Here is a 16,960-nt window from a genome sequence, read left to right as displayed (position 1 = left end):
GCTTGCCAAGCAAGCACTTATTCTACTGAGCTATCTCCCCAGCCCCTCATTAAATATTTTTATGTCATCAACAGTATGTAACAGTTTGCTCAGAGCTATGATTGCAGAAATGAAAAAGAAAAGAGTGTCCCAGGCACGAGAGAGCTTAACAGCCGCTGTCATTAGATGGTATTACACAGCTACTTACATTTAAGAGAACTGCACCATGGCAACTTCTACGGGCTATAGTTCTTTAAAATCAGCATTGCCAATTTCAATCAAAAACTGTTGTGCATTTGTCATTTCTAATCCATAAAGAAAATTATGGTGTATATTTTACACAAGATTTAATGCCCTCTCCGACTCACATATCTGGTAAAGGTACCAAGTCAGAATTCAAACACCTACTTTCATGCTCTCCATTAGCTATTAGAAAACAAAGCATTGGGGCTGGTGAGGTGGCTCAGTGGTCTAAAGCACCTACTTAAAACAAGCTTAGCAAAGCACAGGGACTGCGGTTCAATCCCCCAGCACCACATGCCAGCCAGCCCCCGCTCCCTGGTGGGCTGAGCTGGCCACACACACACACACACACACACACACACACACACACACACAAAAAGAAATATATATATATTAAAAAAAAGAAAAAGAAAACAAAGCATTGCAGACAAAGCATTTGGAGACCTGTTGTATCTGTATTAGGTACACTTTTTATTTTTCATTGCTTTCTTTTCTCTCCATTTTCTACTTCAACTCTAATAAAACAACATCAGTACTTCAACTTAGACAGTGGTCCTCAAATGTGCCCAACCATATGATTTATTCATTACTTACGTTTCTACCTTGTCCTGACACTAGAAATTCTGATTTAATTGTTCTGTGGTGTCACCTAGGTACTGAAAAAAATCTAAAATCCCCCAGATGATTTTAACGCATTGAGAAATTGCAGAAGCAGTGAATTATGACATAAATGACTTATTTGGATGGTGCTTTAAAAAAGGATCAGAGATTTAAACTAAGGGGATTAAGTTATAAACGATTTCACAAAATACCAGTTGGCAAGAGAAACAAGACATAAGAAATAAAACTGGTGTGTGACAGGGAAATTTTAAAATCTTCATTTATGATAAAAGAGATAAAAAGAGGTGGAATGATGTCTGGAAGGCAAGGAGGGAGAAGGGATTTGAGGGATTAAAAATGTTCAACATTTGGGCTTCCAAAGATGATGAGTAGAAGCAGGCAACACTCATGGGCCATTCTGGGACTTCAAACCTCAGTGAGGTTCTTGGCTTTGGGAGGAGAACGGTACAGCAACAGGAAAGTGCTGAACTGCAAGGCGGGCAGCTTAGTGACTGCTCAAACCAGCCACTGGCGTTTGGAAAGGAGCATAACTAAAATTTCATTCCCAGGCACTGAAGAAAACACTACTGAGCAGGCACGAGAAAGTCCTTCTGCTCCAGTGGTGAGAGGAAAACCAGAGCACATTCTTAGGAGCACAGACTTTGCCTCTGGACAGAGATACAGCCTGAGCAGAAAGAAAACCTGAGTTTGCCAAAGTAAATGGGGATGAGGGTGATGGTAGTAAATCCTGCCGTTATCATCTAGACCTCGTGGCCCTTGGGAACCATCTTGGAAGCAACTCCTTCCTCTGGCTTCTTAGAGCAACTAAAAGGAAAACTTGAACAGAACGTAATTTGGAAGCCATCTGTCTCTGTAAGCGTTAAAAGCACAAAGCCCAGTATGCTCTGTATCCCTCGGTGACAACTGTTCCTCCTTCATAGGGAGGCAGTGGCACCTTCCCAAATAGTTGGCTTAGGACCACACGAATGCTGACTGTGATAGAGAAAAGCTAATTCAAGAAGACAGAGAAATGCTCCAGTGCTTAGTTTTCTGGAGACCAAATTCCAGTCTGGGAAAATCTCAGGGGTCAACCAGATGGTGTGAACCCCAATACATGATAGATACATTCAACCAGACTGAGGGAAATGCTCTAAAAAGAGGGATCAGGAGGCAGAAAACAATGGTATTTTGTCTTTGGTTTTGTTCTTCATATATCTGGTACAGGGTCTCACTACATAGCTCAGACTCATAGTGATCCTCCTTTTTACAGCCTCCTCAGAACCGGGATTATAAGAGTACACCACCATACCCAGATTCGGTGGCCAGCTCAGGGGACCCAGGGACAGGGACAGCACACACTGTGGTACTGGGGATGGAACCCTGGTCCCTGCGCTTGCCTAAGCAGGCACTTAGTCCGCTGAGCTATCTCACCGGCCCTAACAATGGCATTTTGAGCTACAAGATGGAGCAAAAGTTTAACTATATGGGGTTTTTCAGAGGAATAGAGCACAATCTATGAACACCATTTCAGAAATCAGCATAGAACTAAATGACCACATCCTCTTACTCCATTGCAGACCCTGCATGTCCAACTGCCTTTCAGAGTGAATGTAGTAGTATGCAGGCCCTGGCCAGCCGCTGCTCTAAGAGCACAATGCAAACCAGAACTCTGACCTGTGCCATAGACCTGGCCACATACAGTATAGGCATAAGATTTGGTGGACAGACTGGGGGTTTCTGGCTGTCCCAAATACAGAGGAGTTTTAGTTTGCAGAGGAGGGGCAATTCTGCAACTGTGGCCCAACCACAATGGTCATCTATAACCTCAGAGCGGTGGAATTTACCTTCTAACCAATTCTTAAGTGCTGCTTTTACTAGGATAGAGGTGGAGCTAGAGAACTCTGGATGACAGAGAGAAGAGAAAAAATGAAAATGAGAAACACATTCCTCTTTTTAAGATACACCATCCAGTAACAGAGTAACATGCAGAGAAAATTAAAAGTGTCCAGTTTAAGTACCTCCCCCAAAAAAGTTATAACTATTATAGTGGTTTTTGTTTGTTTTAGGTGAATGTTTATATAGGTGTATGAGTATTTAAAAATGTGCATGAATAATAATTATTTCTACACAGGCTTAACTTGTTTCATCATATTTTCCTGTGACAATCGTTCCTTCATAAGTCTTTCTATCTTTGTATCTCCACTTGTTAATTAATTACATTATCCTCATATAAAATTAATTAATTGATATCTCTTCTTTCACTTTCCGATTATATTTTTTTATTCTCTTCCCTTCACATACATCTTTCCTTTTCCTCTCAAACTCATTCCTCCTTCTCTTCCTATATATTAATAATATTCTTAAAGGTTTTTCTGTTTTCCTACTGTCTCCTACATTATTAGTCTCTTTTTAATTAGTAAAATACTACAGAACTTTTCAAACAAGAACAATAAAAAGCAAAATCCAATAATAATAAACTCATAACAGTAATGTCAGATTTCTCAACAGAAACTCTAAAGTCCAGGATGGTTGCAATGATTCATTTCAAATCCTAAAGGAAAATAATTGTCAATTAACAATACTCTATTGTGAAAGGCTAGTGTCCCAAATTGAAGGAGAAATAGTCAAATATAAGTTTGACTCATCCACATGGCTGACACTGACAAAGGATCTACAAACTGTGGTACAGGATTTCAGAGCAAATCCTGAGGGGAGTTGACTGACCTTGGCGGACACAAAAGTTACATTTCTTGTTATATAGGTCTTGCTTTATCTTGGTCTTAATCATCCAGCAGAAAAGTATAAAAATAAGTTATAAAAAGTGAAGCCATATTAATATGCTAAGCTGTAAAGGGCTCAAGTCAACAACTTCTGACATTGTCAGTCCTACGGATAGCCCACTACTATTATGGACTCCCAGACAATATTGGATGATTTTGCTGAATTCACGCACTTACAATATTTAAATGGCAATGGAATACACATCTCTGACAAAACTAAACAAAAAAGGAGATACAAATGAAGGACTATATTTATCTGTATATAATTAGGATAGATATACAACTACTTTTTCTTAATTCAATGAGAAGAATGATTTGTACTAATAGTGTTTGGACAGGATATCATGTCTGCATCTTGTACTATGAATAACCACTATGAAGACAACAATATGCAATGTATTAATTATTCAAACTGTCCTACTAATAGGTTTGAAACTGTCTCATTGCTGTTTGTTTCTCAAAATTTAAAAAGTAAATAAATAAATAAAATTGTTGAGGCTCAAAAAATGTATAAGGATAATATAAGTAAATTTGTAGCTACTATACTACAATTGCACAAAAAGGGATTCTTAAAAAGGACCAAGAAGACGACAACCATGAGATCAAGGGGAAGAATGTATCTCAGGCAGTCACTAAATAGGCATCTTTTTATAATAACATTTACTGACTGTGGTTTTAATTCTATAATTTAAAAACATACAAACTGACAGATTATAACAAAGAAAAACAGAACCTATTATATTTTGCTTCAAGAAATACATCTCCCCTGCAAAAACATAGGAAAGTAAAAGATGGAAAATAATAATTCAAAGAGTTAGAGTCCAAAAACAAACAGGGGTAGCAATACTTATATCTGACTAACTACATTTAAAATTAGTAAAAAAAAAAAAAAGGACAAGTAAGGACACTACATACTGTTAAAGAAAATAATTTTCAAGAAGAGATACACAATTTCATAAAATGAACACTATTGGACAATAAGCCTCCGAGAACCACACAAACTCCAGTGCAATCACATTGATAACTTCAACCCTTCTTTCAGAGAAAATTTAACTACAAAATATATCAGCAACACAAAATCAGAGAAAGACTACACTATAATCACATTGGACTAACATATCTAGTGATTTTTCTACCCAAAATAACATTATACACATTCTTTCAGCAGTCTCTATAATTCTTTTCAAAACAGACCATACTATAGGCTATAAAGCAAGGTTTAATATGTAAAAAAAGAAAAAGAAAAATGTAATGGATCCTATCAGTTTGCAGTGGAATAAGTTTAAAAATCCTTAGAATACTTAAAAATTAAAGCTATAAAAATACATTAAAACTGAATAACACTTTGCTCAATGATAAATGGGTGGTAGAAGATATCAAGAAAGAAATTTTAAAATTCTTGGAGTCAAATGATCATCAAAATAGAACATATCAGTATCTCTGGGAACAATGAAAACAGTGCAAATAGAGAATTTCATAGCCATGAGTGCCTAGTCTTTAAAATAAAAGATAAATAAGCAATAATAAAAATACAAAAAAGAAAAACCTAGGGAAAGACCCATAGAATCTTGGAGGAGGTTATAGTAAATTAAAAAAAGAAAAACAGGAACAGAGTGATTTCAAATAAATAACCTAATGTTGCATATAAAAATCTTAGAAAAATGTCCAAATCCATTAGAAGGTAAAACAAGAAAGTTTAGAACAAAAATAAATTGAATATAGATAAAAACAACACAATTAATCAAAATATTAGAGTTGGTCTTTGAATAAACAAGATAGATAAACCTTTAGCTAAACTTCTCAAAAGAGACAGAGAGAATCAAAGTTAGTAAAATCAGAAATAAAATAAGCAAAACCATGACATCACTGAAATTAAAGGATCATTAGAAACTATTCTGAATAGTTTGAATTAGACTTAAATAAATTAGAAAATCTTAAAGTGGATAAATTCCTGTATCATCTGAACCACTAAAATTGAACTGAGAAGATATTAAAAATTGTGAAGAGATCAATAACAAGCAATGAGACTGAAACAGTAATAAAAATGTCTGAACAAAAATGTCCAGAGTTCAATGGATCTACCAATGAATTTTACCAATCTTCAAGCAAACAAAGAAACAAACAAACAAAAATTATCCCCAATATTCCTCAAAAGTTTGTAGAATATCTAAAGAAATGGAGTCCTCCCAAACTCTTTCTATAAAGCCCGGGTTATCCTGACACCCTAATCAAATTCCAAGTAGGTAAGTAAATAAACAAAACTATGGACAAATATATTTGGTAAACATAAATGAAAAGAACTCTCAATAAGAGTCTTGTCAACAGAACTAAACAACACATAGAAAACATCACACCACATGATCAAGTGTGCTTCATCTCGGAAACGCAAAGATAACTGAAAATATTAATCAACATCAACGCACTGTGTAAATTGAACCAACAGTTAAACTGTTGTGATCATCTCAGTAGATACAGCAAAAGGATCTTTGGCAAAATGTAACATCTCTTCAAAGTGAAAACCCTGAAGAAAATACATATAGAAAGATTTTTACATAATGATAAAAGTCATACATTATAAGTCCACAGCCAACATCATACTGAATGGGGAAAAGCTGAAGTGCTTCCTGTAAAACAGGGAACAAGATAAGAGGGTGCACTTTTTTATATTCCAGTTTAAAAGAGACTTCGATTATTAACCAGAGGAATTAGACATGTAAAAGTTGTAAAACGGATACAAAGAAGAAAAATAATAATTCTAATCATCAATATTTGTGGATGATATTTTCTTTTTTGTAGATCATCATGTTAAAATGACTCGTGGTAATTCAGACCAAAAGAAGACAAAATCAGATGCAAAAGATGATCAAAATCCTGTCTGGACAGAGGCACACACAAGCACATAAAACCTTTCATAGGTTCTATCACGGCGTGTCTTAATGCTTTATTTGTTTCTATCCCCAGCATATGGTGACATCCTTAACGGAAGATCTTTATCTCTTTGTTCTGCTGCTGTCAATTAGAGAATAAAGAGCCAAGGTGGGGAAGGGTTAGCGGTTCTCCACCTGCTCACTGTTCAGCGCAATGTCCGGCACTGCTAAGCACTGCACTGCTCAAGACAAGGAATGCAAAGCAGGCATGGCCCCAGGCATCCTACACCACCTTCTGGACATCTAGCACGCATTTACACCCTTACGATGATGTTTATCATATTCATCGACCCATCCAACACATATCAAGTACCTATTATACGACAGCCCTTGTGTCAGATAACCATGGAAAGTTATCGAACACAACAGTCATGATACTGTATTTATACACACATCGTTACCGCCTAATCCTTCATGTTAAAAACTTTGGTAACTCATTTGATGCTGTTTCTCTGGTGACACACAGCAATCCCTCTCAATCACGGGAAGCCCATTTTTAGTGGCTAAAGTTATTTATACTAAACCAAAATTTAAGTCATATGTTGACATCTTAAAACCCGAATTCAGGGTGGACCGTTCCCCTCCCACCACGGAATAAACACAGAATGTGATATAGATGAGATACCCTTCCATACGTCACAGCATCACAGCATCTGCAAATAGTGATCCAGGCGAATTCCAAGTAATATGGATACCTCCCGGGTACCCCTGGGAATGAACAGTTAATTCCCGACTTAGGTTCTGTAGAATACATCATTTCTTCTTATTAGTGATAATTGAGATTCTGATTTCTGCGTGAATTTAAGCAATTCACTTGAAAACTATAAAAAAAATCTTAATTTTACCTATGTAATTTTTTTCTTTTGGTTTTTCAATAGGTGCTTTCTTATTTATTTTTATTTTTATTTTTTTCTGTATCTTAGGGAAGGATCTACAGGGTGTTCAGGGTCTCACTACTAGACAGGACACATGGTGATTCTACCGTTTACAGCCTCACAAGAGCTGGGATTACAGGCGCATGCCACCACGGCCAGTCACAATTGCAGTCTCAGTGTGCCCCGGAGGCAGGGCTGGCATGGTAGGCCCAGGGGATTGAATTCCCAGTCCCTGTGCTTGCTTGCAGGTGCTTTAATCTGCTGAGCTACTTGGTCAGTCCTTATTTTTTTTTATTTTAAAGAGAGTAAAAATTTAAAAACGTTAAAACGATACATAATTTCAAATCAAGATGATAGGAAATTAGAAATGGTTGACATATTGGATATTGTTATATTCAAAAGTAGTTGTTCAGATTACCAGATATAGTCATAAAACATTGATCAAATAATTAAGTACTACTTTCTCCTTTAAATAAATCAATAGCTATTAATAGTATAATTATCTTAGCTATCTTGTATGTGTACTTATAATAAATACATTATATATGTATGTATATATATGCTTTTAAAGAAATTTTGATTTTCACTTCTTATAAAATAATATAGTTTAAAACATGAATTTTCAAATATCCAAACACTGAATTTTCCAGGTGCAAGTACATTTCCTGTCATTCAAGTATTATTGAATGTCTTTTTCTTTGTTTTTGAGAAATGAATGCTTTTTGAAACTTACTACAATATTTTCCTGTGAAGGCAGCATTTATTTCATCATTTTTATTTTAATTCTCCAGTTTCTCAAAAGCAAAATACAGTTTCATAATTTTGTTTAGATCCATAGTTCAGTTTGTTCTTTCTAAGAACAATACATGAAGAAGACAAACATTGCGCACTTTAAAACTAATTACATATTGCAAACTGTTTGGAATATAAAGTATGACAAACTCTTTTTTTTATTTTGTAATGAAATTTTATTTTAGCTTTTCATAAAATAAAAATATAAAAAAAGAATCTTTGTATCAATGTTCCATTAATGGATTTAGCTATTAAAGCTTAGTTACACAATTTCTTCCATAAAGCACTACATTTCTGATATTTATGTCCTTAAAATATCCTACAGTAAAATTAGAATTTCTACACAGAAAAAGGAGTTATTTAGTCCCAGACAAGTTAACATCTCTTTCAACTATAGTTATTATTATGTACAAAATTTGAAGAAGTTTTTAAGAGTTAACATTAACATTAGTTTATATCATAACTGATGGTTACTATAAAGATACATTTCTCCAAACTTAAAAAAAAGAAAAAAAAAGAAATTTCTTATTTACTATTAATATGTCATTTCGAATTAAAACTAATTAGTAAGTTCATTAGCCTTCCTTTTTGTGGAGGACTGTTATCACATAGCTTCTCTAAAGTTTGATTTTCAAGCAACCCAAGAACATCTAGTATGAGTCCCACCATTTTTAAGTATTAGTTTATATTAAAAACTTAATGCTAAGTTTCTCCTTGAAAGTAGAAGATTTGTACCTTAAAGTGGAGAATTAGAGAGTGGAAGATTTGCACTCAGAATTTTGTGTTTTAAAGTAAATATTCTTGAGACTGTATGTGTACTAAGCTGGAGACACAGCCAAGAAAGGCAGATTTGTATCTTTTATAGATAATAAAAACAGCTATAATTAGCATGTCCCTTCCCTGTGATTTCTTTTAAAAAGAATCTACTTTTTATGCTATCTAGAGCTAAACAAAGTGTTTTTTCTATTAGTCTTTTTTAAGGAAAAATTAAAGTTTCCTGATACATAAAATAAGAAATATTTTATCAAGCAAACTTGAATTAAGAGTTTCATGCTTTTAATCAAAATCCTGAATTGATAGTAAGCTTTGATCAATATCAATGTAAAGCATAATACATAGAGATTTGAGACCAAGAAATTTTCATGCTATAGTTTCAAGACAACACTTCTGAAAAGGCTAACTTTTCTTAAAAGCAAGAAAATTGAGCTGAGCATGGTGGAACACACTTACAATCCCAACACTTGGGAGCCTGAGGCAGGAGGACTACCACAAGTTTGAGGCCAATCTAGGCTACACACTAAATTCAAGACCAGCCTGAACTACATGACAAAACCCTGTCTCAAAAAACAAAACAAAACAAAAAGAAACAAGCAAGCAAATGAAATACTCTGTCCCTTAATACAAAGAACAAGTATTGTTCTTTCTTTTTCCTTGTGAATATATGTTAAGAAATACTGGCTTAAATTGCCTCTCTTCAATATGCCCAATAAAATTCAAACTCAAGAAAAATACCAAACCACTCAAATCATTGGCTGTGGGTGAAAATGATAATTGCTTAACAATTAATATTTGCTGAGTGTAGCACTTATTAGGTAAATAAGCCCCATATTTTGACACTGTTTCAGTCTTTCTCCTAATAGTCTCCAACATTAAGCATGTTGTTGTTCATTGTGTGTCATTTTTTATCTCTAGAAAGTATCCTATATCAAATGCACACTTATCTGATTTGGTCAGTGCCCTACCCTGTGTTTAGCACTGTGTGCCAAGCACATAGTAAGCCATTCAAAAATATTTGTTAAAACAAGACTAAACAACATTACTATATGACAACTTTGAATGACAAATAATATTGTACTACAGTCTTAATTTTGAAATATCCTCTAATGTAAAGGCATACATTTTTTCCTACCCCCACAAAAGATAAAATACCTCTTCAAAGACCAGTTTGATTATTAATAGATGTATATTCTTTATTATTAAATAATTCAATAAATAAAATTTACTAACTATATGCTAAATTATAAAAAAAGTAATTGGTCACTCTGTATACCTTCACAAGTTTCAAAAGCTCATAGAGATCTTCAACCTCATCACCTTCACATCTAGTGTACTCCCGTCCTGTATCCAAGCTTCTTCCCCTGATGGTTCTCCTGTACAGCGGAAGAGCCATTGCCTCTGCATAGAAGTCAATGGCTTGATGACCCACTGTCTGATACATGTAGCTATCCAGCTCATCAGACCTCTCTTGGTTTTCATCTGGTCTCAGATTTGCTAAAGCAACGATCTGATGCCCCGCAGCAATGCGCTGCATCATATTATAACAGCTGTCCTTGCCACCACTGATCAAGGCCGCGACCCTCATGCTGCGTGCACTGAGCGTGCGTGCGTGCGGCCAAGAATGACAAACTCTTTTTTTTTTTTTTCCATAATTTTATTGATAAACAAATAGCAATGAGAGTTTCAAATCAAATTGGTAGGACAGTTTCAATAATTAACACATTGCATACAGTCTTCCTAGAGGTTATTTACTGTATAAGATGTAGACATGATATCCTCTTTACAAACAATATTCCAACAAATCCCTCTATTCAAGAGAATGTAACTATATATCTATCCTAACCATATTGAATACACAGATACAAAATGGACATTCATTTATATATCCCCTTTTTTGTTCAGCTCCGCCATTTGAATATCATAGGTATGTTAACTCAGCAAAAATATTCTAAAAGAGTCCAGGACTCCAAAATAGTATTGGGTCTTTCACTTGACTGGCAGAAGAATGACAAACTCTTAAGCATTTTAATTCTTACCAACCTTTCCATTTTGAGAGATATATTGTGTAATATATAATTCTATTTTAAAAAACTTTCTGTGGCAAATTCCTTGCATTTATTGACTATTTATATGTCTGCGATACAATTTTGAGGAACTTTGCTTTCTCCCATAGAAAATAAGCAAAGCATATCTGGTTAAAAGACCAGATGTTCTAAAATATTTTATCAACTTCCAATTATTCTTTTTCAGGTAATTATCAGATTATCATCATTTTCAGACAAGTATATAATCATAAATACATGGCTTTGGGTCAGGTGGTAGGCTTTTCAAACTCGAGAATTAATTTATATTGACTTGTTTTACATTCTTGATTTGCATTCTTGTGTTGCTACATATACACTAAATGATTAAATTCCAGTAAGATTAATGTGTGTCATTTCACATCAATTTACCTCCATTAATTGGTGGATCTTCACTTCTTTAACAAGAACATTAACCTATTGGCTTTTATATTACTGACAACTTTATAGAAGTCAGAAATATGACCACCTTATTCAGTCCTTCCTTGTTAAAGCACTATTCAGCAGTAGCAAAAGCAAAATGTATGTCTTTTATATAAGTAAAGGTATGAAGTTCAGTGTTTCACTTTGAAATGCCTGAATTGAAGATACTAATATATTTTCATGCAATTCTACATGGAAGAAAAATTAAAAATATCACAAAATATTTAACATTGTGTGGAAAGAAAGAAAATGTCAAAAAAACATGACCCAAATTCAAAAGATCTCACAAGGGTACCCTGGAAAAATCACTAGGGCTTTAATAATTTAGAAAGGCCTCTCTTATTCATAGTGGACCAAAGTCTGTAAGAAACATCTATGCTGTATTCCAGAATGGATCAAAAATGTTTTATGAAGTAACACAGTAAATCAGACTTAAATTCAGAGAGAGTATGTGCTCTGTTACAAGCTAGAAAATACAAACTAGCACACATAAGGTGAAAATATTGGATTGCTCATCATTTTAGTAGCAATGTGAAGATTCTGTGTGTCTTTCCTCCATAGTCTCTTTCTTCACTTTTTTTTTTTTTATTTTATTTTAAGGAAGTGTCTACAGGATGTTCAGGGTCTCACTACTAGATCAGACTCGTAGTGATCCTCCTATTTACAGCCTCCCAAGAGCTGAGATTACAAGCCTGCCCTCCACACCCAGTCTCAATTGCAATCTCAGCATACCCCAGAAGTGGGGCAGGCATGGCAGACCTGGGAATCGAACCCCAGGCCCTGTGCCTGCTTGCAGGTGCTTTAATCTGCTGAGCTATTTGGCTGGCCCTTCTTTCTTAACATTTGAGTAATTTAGTGTTACTATTGAGGATATGAGTAATACAACCCAAAGTGACCTTGGCAAATCCTGAGAAACTCACAAGTGGTTGAAGCAATCAAATAAGGAAGGAATTGCTAAGCAGAAGGAGTTGTTTGTGTCTGTCCTGCTTTTCACTTTTTTAGTCTAGTGCATGTTATTCTTGGCCATGGTATATATTTCAGTTGTTCAACATTGTCTTCCAAGAGGCTAACAGCTCCTAAAATGTGTGGATTTCTATTACATTTTCTATATATTTTTAAGGCTTAAAATTGTATTTGGTACCTAGTAGGCACTCAATAAATATTGACCTTAGCAACAAGTAAAATTTTAAAAAATACTATATGAGAAAGAATAGTAAGATGATAGTTGGAACAAATACTTAGAGTTAAATTAGTTTTCTTTTTTTTTTAAATTAAGACTTTCACTTATTTACATACTAAAGTCAAAGACCCATGAGAGAGAATGAATTTGAAGATATAAAAGAGAATCAATCGATGCTGGAATGTTCTGGAGATAGAGAAGGCAAGATACTGTTCATGGGAGCCAGACCCTAAGGGCAGAAATTAACCTTCCTAGAAGAAAAACTGTCCATACAAGGAGCATATCAGTATGAATGAATCAAGATATGGATACTTTCTCACAGGAATGGTAGCAAAATACTTCAGAGACAGTTCCCACATGTTATCATGTTGGGCACAGTTCAAAATGTTGGTGGTAAAATAAAGGGTTATATGGGGCAGGTTGAGAATATAAGAGAACTAAAATGTAACCAGGAAATAGACATCTTTTTAAACTATATCTGTAATGTAGAGAAAGAAAGAGGTTAAAGTTTCTCCTGGATAAAAAGTAGAAAGTCTTGCCTGTGTTGTTGATATTGACAATACAGCATTTCAGAGAAATTCTTAAAACATGAAAAGATGAAATAAATCAATAAAGCATAAAGAAGAGGTATATGTATTTTAAGGTATATTAATTATTTTCCTTACACAGGAAAACCTGTGTATGATCCTTCCCCATTTAAATCTAAATACTGTTGTCTTGGAGAATAAATTCGTTTCCTATACTACTTTCTTTAATGTAATATACTCACATGTTCCTCAAAATAGGTCAAGGTCTTCTATAACAGAAAGGTCAAACTGAAGTCTCTGAACTTGGATGGAATAAGCACTGCTAGCTCAAACCTCCCAGCCAGAGAGAAGATGTTAAGTCCTAATCCAATCACATTCAAAGAAGAGACAACTGGTTAAAAATCTGCTAGAGGAAAAATGTAATTTGGAACAAGTTGGACACAAGTAATATGTGAAGAATCTTAGCTGCTTCCTCAGAGGTAGAAAGGAACCCAAAGGAATTCAAATGCAAAAGGAGACATAATAAAAATGAAAGAGCTGCCTGGATATATATATATATATACCATATGTATGGAACTAAGTAATTTTTAAGAAAGATAATAATAAGCTGAATTGTGGATCTAATCTTCAAAAAAAAGTTGAAAAATCACTGAAACAGATCTGTGGACAGGATAACTTTCTATAATGGGACATATTACAAATTTCCAGCTGATGTTAGGTAGTACAAACTTGTAGTTCAAAATATCAATTAATTACCAAATTATAGCAACATTCACTATGGTTCGAATTAGTTTGGTTTATTTTCTCAGTAACAGATGTCCACATTATTTGCTAGTTGCCAAACCGCATGAATCTGTTTTGATAATAACTGTGGGGTTTGTTTAAAAATATCATTTGTTTTATTGGACATAAACTGAATATTTAAATGTTAACAAATGAATGAAAAATATAGGCTATAGAGTTCCAGCAAAATTACTCCCAATTCTTCCATCTGTTATATAAAAAAATTCAGGCTTAAGAATTTTAGTATGTCTAAGCATTTGCCTTTAGCACTTGCCTATATAATGTGATTTACTAAATTGTTACATTAAATAAATAGAAAGAATGAAATGAAAATGGATGCAGCAGGAATGGACAGGTTTTATTAGCCCAGTGAGACATTATACAGAAATGTCAAGCTGACCACCTACTGAAAACTGCTGGGACCCTGAGTTCTCTCTAAATGTCACCAGCTTGTACAAAACAAACAGTATGGATTGATGTGCTACCCATCTTATGTGATGCTCTTTAAAGTTATCTATATTTTATTCATTCTTTGTCACCCCAGACTTAGAGGAGCACCGCATTTTATTTTGCTTTTTCTCCAGCAGAAAGTCAGACTATTATTGCTGTCCTTTCCCAGCAAATTTCTGTTGGCCGAATCCTTTCAACACACTGTTCCTATACCTCAAGGCCAGCTGCGATTCTGCATGAAAGGACACAGAACTGGACGTCAGAATTAGCTGAGCTGTCCTCCACTGATGATGCAGCACTTCAGCAAGGCCCAATGCATGTGCATGCTTTGGAAAACAGTGATTCTGAGTCTGTTTCATGTAGATTTCTGATAATCAACTACATATGAAAGCAAAGAAAGCATAAGTAATAGATTATACGATCCAAAATAAGGTCAAAAAGAATATCAAAACTTTCATAGAAAGAAAACTCTAGCTTCTACATCAGTATTGCCTCCAATTTGGCATTTGGAGTTCAAATCCTTTATAGTGAGACTAATTCTAAATATCAGAAAGAAATGTTTATGTGTGTATACATTTGCTATGTATATTTCTAAAATATTGTGTATATATATTTTACAAATTTATTATATTTCATTTTTATCATATTTTTAAAGAATAAAAATAATTAAAAACATCACAGAATTTCATTAAACAAAATGATAGGAATTCAACAATAGCTGTTATATTTCATATTGTTGTCTTCTTAATATGCAAGAGTTCATCTCAAAATACACTGAAGTCATTCAAAAGGTACCAGCTGACACTGGTAATGTTTGCTTTGTTGCTAAACTATATCCAACAATGAATGTTGCAAATGTAATCATATCAGAACATCTTGTTTATGTTTGTATAAAAATATGCTTCAACCACCACAAGAACAAGCCAATGCCAAGAACTTGTTATGATTCCCAAATGTTTAAATCATTTTGATGAAAGAGCATGCCATGTAGGGAATTACAATAAATGGGAATTTCCATTTAGTTTTTATTTGTTTTGTTTAATCTCTCAAATAAAACTAAGCTATCTTGCTAGTATCCAGAGACAATGCATGCAGAATGTTTTCCAAAAAAAAACTATTTCAAAGAACTTTCCATAAAATGAATAATTTCCACGTACACATCCACATAAATACATGCAAATGCACAGGTTAAATAAGTGATAATACCACAACATCTTCAAAATCCAGAATCTTTTAAGAGAGTCTCTTAATAATTCATCAAGAAAAAATACATCATCAAGATTTAACTTTTTCAGATATATAAATTTACAATACAGAAAAGCTGAAGCCTACTGCACAGATGTTCTCAAAGTGTACTGCTTTTATTACTTACAAATTTGTAATAGTTGTGTACATATCAAAAGGTAAGTTATATAGACTACTATGAAGAAATCATACAGAAGAAATCACATAAATTCCAAGAACTGTTTTGCATTTTGAAGACACTGACTGAACCATTATCTCAAATATGCAGAAAACTGTTAAATTACCTTCTAATAAGTGACTTCAAAAGTATGCATTAAGATACAGCGAGAGCCTATGTAAAAAGAACTTATTGTTCATATAAATCCTTCAAACTTTTATTTCTTAGAAGTACTCAGAATGAAAATTAAATTTTGAAAGTTATGTTACTTTTGAACTGACTCAGGGAAGAACCTTTTGCATGAGAGTTTTAATCTTAAAAATGTCATTTGGAAAACAAAGTCCAAATTTTCTACCACTCAACAAGGCATATTACAGGTCACTTGCCTAAATCATTAATTTGATAAAGAAAGTTACTCTTTAACACAGACAGTATAGATGAAGATTCTTACAACTTTGGTATCCTGTAGGAGCTAAAGTGCAGTATTTTTTCTTTTATTTCAAAGAATTTACATCTTAGGGTCACATCTTTGAACACTAATTTGTCTATCCAGGTTGTTCTCAATAATCATTAATCCTACTCCAATAACTGTCAACTCACTGAGACACTAAGCTATTGACAATATTATGTTTCCACTAGCTACCAGTCTATACATCTACATCCTGAATTGTGCTACTTATTAAAAAGCATGAAAAGTCTCTGCCATCTACTTAAGGTTAGTATGTCCACTTGTATCCATTTCATCTACCTCTTTATCTCAATACCTTTGCTCCTTCTATTATATTCTCCATTTCGAAAGGAATTAGCTGATTCTTCTCTAATTACTTGATGATTTCTACTGGCACATAACCATAAACAACTCATTAATAAAAAAGAGAAAAGTCTTCCTGCACCGTGAGCCCATTCAGTTACCATGCACTTTCCACTTCAGCAAACTTTTTCAAATGGTTTGTGTTTATTTCTCCATGTCACATCTTAGGGTTTTGATGACAACCATTCCACTAACATTACTTTGTTCAAGGAAAATGACAAACACTGTGTTGGAAAGTTCTGGGGGTTTTGGTCTATATTTAACCCGAATGTTATCCTGTTTCTCAGTGGCATTTGACATACACATTCCTTCCTTCTTGTAACATTCTGT

General features: G+C 34.1%; 1 pseudogene; it reads right to left on the bottom strand.

The window, feature by feature from the left end:
• Nucleotides 1–10,198: 10,198 nt before the first annotated feature.
• Nucleotides 10,199–10,558, bottom strand: LOC101564635 (annotated as a pseudogene).
• Between the last annotated feature and the right edge of the window lie 6,402 nt (nt 10,559–16,960).

The sequence above is a fragment of the Octodon degus genome, unplaced genomic scaffold (assembly GCF_000260255.1).
Source record: "Octodon degus isolate 3935 unplaced genomic scaffold, OctDeg1.0 scaffold00004, whole genome shotgun sequence".
In the NCBI taxonomy this organism is placed as follows: domain Eukaryota; kingdom Metazoa; phylum Chordata; class Mammalia; order Rodentia; family Octodontidae; genus Octodon; species Octodon degus.
The sequence above is the reverse complement of the archived record's forward strand: the minus strand, read 5'-3'. Positions and strand labels throughout refer to the sequence as shown.